Raw genomic sequence first — 7203 nt, 5'->3', positions numbered from 1 at the left:
ACAATCAGATCAGCCATGATCTTATAGAATGGCAGAGCAGGCTCGAGGGGCCGAATAGCCTACTCCTGCTCCTAGCTCGTATGTTCCTCTGTATGTTCGTATGACATGACCAATTCTGCAATTTATACTTGCTTTTATACTCTCTATATTCTGGATTATTTTTTTTTCAATTGACTATGTGTTTATATAGGTGTATGCACACAAACACACAAACACACACACACACATTGGAATCTTACATGGATTGACAGGGATGTTGATTTTTGTATTAACAATCTCTTATCATCTCTTCTAAAAGAAATGTAGTCAAAGATGTTTCAAAAGCCTTCCGCCATTTAGTGGAACCCTGGACCAATGATCTACACCACTTTTGTAAATTATATCCTCTGAATATATAAAATGACTTCACAAGATAATGCTAATCATTTAAACACACAGAAAGCTTCGAACTGTAAGCACTCTAGTGATACATTAAAATGATGGGCAGAAGTGGCAGGGTGCTAATTAGTCCAGTGATGTGTTCCATTTTCTAAATGGCAAGATCATCAATATTTCATCAGATGTTACTGCTGGAAAAAATTAACATTTGACAGTTTGAGTTTAACAAATTAGCAGATAATCATGAGTGTCTGCTGGGTGACATCAGTATCCTTCAATTTATAACAGAAAATGTAATAATGTTATTCACCATTTAATGTTTGCAAAGTTAGAAAAGTCAGAACTGCCCCTGTGAGAGCTTATCTGTATTTTTGTTCTCCTTGAGACTGTACCGAGGTGATTTATTGCATAACTTCTATAGCACAAGTGTTGATTCATAAATTTTTATTATGCTTGTACAGTTTTAAATACATTTTATTGACTATGAATAAGCAACTTAATTTTTAAATAAAAAATATCTACATGCAGATATTTTTGGAAATGTTAGCAGTTAGAATTCTACACACAGTTCTGGTCTCCATATTACGAAAAGGATATAAAAATACTAGACAAAATGCCAAAAAGATTTACAAAAATGATGCCAGAACTAAGAGGGTACAAAGATCAGGAAAGACTGAACAGGCTGGGGCTCTTCTCCAGAAAATAAAAGAATGAGTGGACCATGGAATTGTCTGTAGTTGTAAATTCCTGGAAAATGTTTTCTTGGAAAGACCTAATCCTAAATCAATCTGGAATACTTGGCTGGAGCTTGAATTATTGCATTGCACTTTGCTGACTGTCTGGGCTGGATTTTAAAAGCTCGCCGCCGAGGCTGGGCACACACGCGACTTGTGCACCACTGCACGGTGGCTCATTTACACAGAGAGGGTGGAATGACCACCCCCGATGACGGAGAGGGGGGTGACCGCTCTGTCCCCGGCAACGGCATCCGGTGCCACCTTGCAGGCGCCGGCGCCATTTTTGAAGGACTTCAAGCCGTTAGATCAATTTAAATTATTTAAAGGTCCCAGTCTCCGGGAAATAAAAATAGAATTTTATTACAACTTTGAATCCCATCTCCCACACCCCCAATTGAGTGATCTATATGTAAATTGCCCTTTCCCCCAGAAAAAACTTTAATTCATATCCCGAACTTCCCCCCCAAACCTTATTCCCTTTGACCCTCAGCCCCTTCCCACCATCCCCACAACCAATCGTGTTCGTTTTCCCTGCCTCCCCCACCCACCGTGAAAAATTCACTCCTTCTCCCTTCCCACCAGTGTCACACCTTGGATCTCCAAACGGAGATCCGAAGGCGCAGGAGTTCTAGCCACTGGCTGGGATATCAGTGTGAGTTGGCTGTCGGGACAAGGTAAGTGCTTTTGCATGTATTTAAATTTATTTACATATTGAAATGAAGGCTCCACCGCCGAGTGGCTGGGGGGGCCACCTTGAGGTCTCACTGTCACTGATAAATGCAGCAGGGCCTTCCCGGTGTCGATGCCAGTGGCGGGCCTCTCCCGGAAGTATTTTCTGGGCCCCCCGCCACAACCCCTGTCTTCGGGGGGCTTATAAAATTCTGCCCTCTTTCTGTTAATGTGATGATTGGCTGCAATCGATGTTAATCCTATCTCCTCTTTATCTTTGCTTGAGTGCTTTATACTTATCAGGAAAGGCTGAACAGGCTAGGGCTCTTTTCTCTAGAAACAAAAAGGCTGAGTGGTGACCTTATTAAGGTCATTAAAATTAGGAAGGGATTTGACAGGGTAGACAGAGAGACATAGAGTAGTCCAAAACTAGTGGCAATAAATATGATAGTCACTAATAAATCCAATAAGGAATTCAGGAGAAACTTATTTACTCAGGGAGTGGTGAGAATATGGAACTTGCTACCACATGAAGTGCTTGAGGAAAATAGCATCGATACATTTAAGGAGAAGCTGGAAAAGTACATGCAGGGGAAAGAAATAGAAGAATATGTTGTTAGGGTGAGATGAAGTAAGGTGTGAGGAAGTCTGTGTGAATCATAAACACTTGCAAAGACCATTTGGGTGGAATTACATGTTTCTATGCTGTAAATTCTATGCAAAGGAGAAGGCCATTTCCATATGATGCATATGTTAGTACCATCTCTACAACCTACTTCCTCTGCTTTTTCCCAGTATCCTGTAATAGTTTTCTTCTTCAAGTTGTTATCTAATTTTCCTTTAAATGCTGTGATTGACAGTTTCAAACCACTGTGGTAATCCATTTCCTACTCTAATAGTTCTTTGCATGGAAAGTAAATCCTCTATCCTTTCCATAACGCTTCCATTGCTAATCCTAGATTTATGCTACACTCACTGATTCACCAACCAGTGGAAATAATGGCCTTGATATTAATCTGAAGGCAGCTTCTGAGCAGGGCATGGAATTGTGTGGGTGAAACTTGGAAGTCAACTGAATGGTCAGAATGATCACATCTCAGTTAAAGCTATAAATTTTGACTTTCAGGTTTTGCATCTCCAGGCTGTTTCATGGTCTTGATGCATGAAATAATCTTAGCTGTATTTAAAGAGACAATGCACACATGGAGATTGGAGGAACCAGGAGGTGTTTACGCTGCACACAGAGCAAGGCAAGAACCCAGATTCAGTGATGAATCCTTGGAATTACTGATGATTGTAGTCAGAAGCAGGATGGAGATATGGAGAAGGGAGGAAGAAACCTGCTGCTCTCACTGAGAAGGTGTGGTTGGAGGTAGCTGAGGAGGTGAACAGCAGGAGCATTGTGTCCTGATCTTGGATGCAGTGCAGGAAATGTTTTAATGACCAGTCCAGATCAGGAGAAGTGCTGATTCACCTGTATCCTGTGATTTAACACCATCACCGCCCCCAACTTCCACTTGGCTTTGCCAAGCATAATCCAGCACATGACTCCTCACACCCACTCAACTTTTAGCAGCACTCATCCTTCACTTCCAATGCACTTAATTTCCCCATTTTATTCATCCACCATTACCACTCACTCCAATCCTTATGCATTGTGATGCATCTGACTCATGGGTGGCAATTTTAAACCACAAAAATGGATTGGGGTCGGTTGAAATGTAAAAATTTTAAAAATTTCAAACTAGAACCCAACCCACCTCCAACTTGTCTGTTTCCTGGTTTAATGGAGGCTAGACATGGGGTTGGGCAGCCAAACCACTCCCAGGATGTGAGTTGGCCATTTAAATAGTACAATGAGCTGGAGCCTCAGATTTAACCTTTTATACAGATTTAATTCTTCTGGCAGAAAGCCTCGGGAAATCTAGCAGCTCAAGGGAAGCACGAACAACTTCAGGGAAAAGGTCCTTGCTGCACTGCCTGTGAACCAGGAGAGTAGGAATGCTCTCTTCCTCCTCTTCTATGTTCTCCTCAGCTGAAGATAAATGATGACGCCTGTGGTCCTCCTCCACCTGCAATCCATGCACCATGCAGGCAGGGCACAGTACACCATTATCATCCTGGACAATCTTGCTGGTGAGTACTGGAGAGCACCTCAAGATGGCACAGTGGCGCAGTGGTTAGCACCACAGCCTCACAGCTCCAGAGACCTGGGTTCAGTTCAGGGTACTGCCTGTGCGGAGTTTGCAAGTTCTCCCTGTGACCGCGTGGGTTTCCGCCTGTTGCTCCGGTTTCCTCCCACAGCCAAAGAGTTGCAGGTTGATAGGTAAATTGGCCATTGTAAAATTGCCCCTAGTGTAGGTAGGTGGTAGGAGAATGGTGGGGATCTGGTAGGGAATATGGGCTTAATGTAGGATTAATATAAATGGGTGGCTGTTGGTTGGCACAGACTCGGTGGGCTGAAGGGCCTGTTTCAGTGCTGTATCTCTAAATAAAAAAACCTATCTAAGCACTGGAAAGCCATCTTCAACATGCTGATGGTTGGCTCTTTGACACACCTGGTATGTGGCTGTCATTGTAACACTCCTGCATCTCATTGGTGGGATTTCTAACAAGTGTCATGAGCCAAGTTTGGATGTGCTATCCCTTGTCTCCTATAAGTCTGCACCCTGGAATGACCCTGCCCTCTAGAATCTTGGACCGCTGCAGTATGAAATCACCATGATAGCTCCCAGTGAATGTGGCACAGATCTACTTGAACTTCTTGTGATTACACACTGATGGAAGAATATCCCTTGTAGTTTATTAAAACTCCCGGTTGCAGTGGTGGTGCTCAGATTACCACATGTGTGCCCTTGATGGCTTCCTGTACCTGGGGAAATCCAGCCAGAGAGGTGAATTTGAATGCCCGCTCATTCTAGCTATTGTCATCATAGGGGAAGTTTATATACTCCCAACCCTGGCAAATAATTCATTCATCACATACATTATGCATTTATGTGCAACGGACTGCAAGATCCTCAATATGTCTCCAGTGGCACCCTGCAAGGAAGCAGAGGCAAAAACATTTAAGGCTATGGTGAATTTCACAGCTACTGCAAGAACATCTTCTTCTTGGAGGCTGCAGATGTCTGTCACCATCTGATGTGATCCTGAGTCTGTGGAAGCACTGCTCTTGGAGAGATCAAAGAAGCCAAGTCTCTGTTCGTACACCGTGTTAGGTGGATAGTGCCTCCTGTGACTTCAGCCCCCATCCTGTGCACCTCTCTTCTGTGCACCTTTCTCCTTAGCATCTCTCTCCTGTGCACCTCTCTCTCCTGTGCACCTGTCTTTCCTGTGCACCTCTGTCTTCATGCACCTCCCTCCTACACGCCTCTCTCCTTTGCACTGCTTTCCTGTGCACACTTTTGATTGTCGTTGCTGCCATGGGTGGTGATGGTCTTCCTCTTCTGATGAATTGTCAAACAGCTCCAACATAGGGCGGCACAGTGGCGCAGTGGTTAGCACCGCAGCCTCACAGCTCCAGTGACCCGGGTTCGATTCCGGGTACTGCCTGTGTGGAGTTTGCAAGTTCTCCCTGTGTCTGCGTGGGTTTTCTCCGGGTGCTCCGGTTTCCTCCCACAAGCCAAAAGACTTGCAGGTTGATAGGTAAATTGGCCATTATAAATTGTCACTAGTATAAGTAGGTGGTAGGGAAAAAAAGGGACAGGTGGGGATGTTTGGTAGGAATATGGGATTAGTGTAGGATTAGTATAAATGGGTGGTTGATGGTCGGCACAGACTCGGTGGGCCGAAGGGCCTGTTTCAGTGCTGTATCTCTAATCTAATCTAAATATCTCGTACCCGAACTTCACGGTTTGAAAGCCTCCAAAGTTTAGAAAAATGGTATCAATGCAAGAATATGGAAAGAGACTGGCAGCTAATATAAAAGGGAATCCTAACGTCATCTATAGGCATATAAATCATAAAAAGGTGGTGAAAGGTGGGGCTGGATTTTCTGGAGGATACGGGGCTCCCGGTGCCGGGCTGAAAAGGTGAGAGGGTGGCATGAAATCCAGGGGTAGAAGTTCCATGATGATGGAGGTTTTTCCAGTGGGGCTTCTCCATGGGCTACAGATTGCCCACGAAGGAGGGACCCCCCACACCCGCTCCTGCCCGAAGCCTGAAGGGAGGGTGTTTCATTTTACAAGGCGCCCTCCCCGTGTGGCAAAGGCACCCCCCCACTGGTTAGATCCCAGTGACATCAGGAAGAGGCCCTTAATTGGCCATTAATAAGCCACTTCAGGGCTTCATCTGACCACTGGGCGGGAAGGCCGTCGTCGGCCAATCCTGCCCCCGGCAAAATCACTTGGCGACGGGGAGGTGATAGACCTTCCACCCAGCCACTCGTCACAATTCTATGGGCCCAACCCCCGCCTCTGATCCCACCTCAGGGGGGCCCATAAATAATCCAGCCCAAGGGGTGGGGCTGATTCAGGACCATAAAGAGGGTCTACACATGGAGGCAGGAGGCATAGCTGAGGTATTAAATGAATACTTCGCATCTGTCTTTGCCAAGGAAGTGGATGCTACCCAGGTCACGGTGAAAGAGGAGGTAATTAATATGTTAGAAATACTTAAAATTGATAAGGAGAGGTATTAGATAGGCTGCCTGTAATAAAGTTGATAAGGCTCCAGGTCTGGATGAGATGTATCCAAGGATACTGAGGGAAGTGAGAGTGAAAATTGCAGAGTAACAGGCCATAATTTTCCATCTTCCTTAGACTCAGGGGTGGTGCCAGAGGACTGAAGAATTGCATATGTTACATTCTTGATCAAAATAAGGGTGCAAAGTTAAGCCCAGCAACTACAGGCCAGTCAGTTTAAATTTGATGGTGGGGAAACTTTTAGATATAACAATTCGGGACAAAATTAATAGCTACTTGGACAAATGTGGGTTAATTAAGAAAAGCCAGCATAGATTTGTCAAGGAAAAATTGTGTTTAACAAATTTACTGGTGTTTTTTGAAGAGATAACAGAGAGGGTTGATCAGGGTAATGCTGTTAATGCGGTGTACATGGACTTCCAAAAGGCATTTGATACAGTGCCGCACCACAGACTTGTGAAAATGTTATAGCTTATGGAATAAAAGGGAGAGTAGCAACATGGATACAAAATTGGTTGAGTGATAGGAAACTGAGAGTAGTGGCTAATGGATATTTTTCATACTGGAGGAAGGTTTGTAGTGGAATTTCCCCAGGGATTAGTGTTGGGAACTTTACTCTTCCTGATATATATTAATGACCTAGACCTTGGTATACAGGGCACAATTTCAAAATTTGCGGACGACACGAAACTGTGAGGAGGATAGAGTAGAACTTTAAAAGGACATAAACAAGTTGGTGGAATGGGTGGACATGTGGCAAATGAAGTTAAACG

The sequence above is a fragment of the Heterodontus francisci genome, chromosome 1 (genome assembly GCF_036365525.1).
Source record: "Heterodontus francisci isolate sHetFra1 chromosome 1, sHetFra1.hap1, whole genome shotgun sequence".
Taxonomy (NCBI): domain Eukaryota; kingdom Metazoa; phylum Chordata; class Chondrichthyes; order Heterodontiformes; family Heterodontidae; genus Heterodontus; species Heterodontus francisci.
This window is presented reverse-complemented; position numbering follows the sequence as displayed.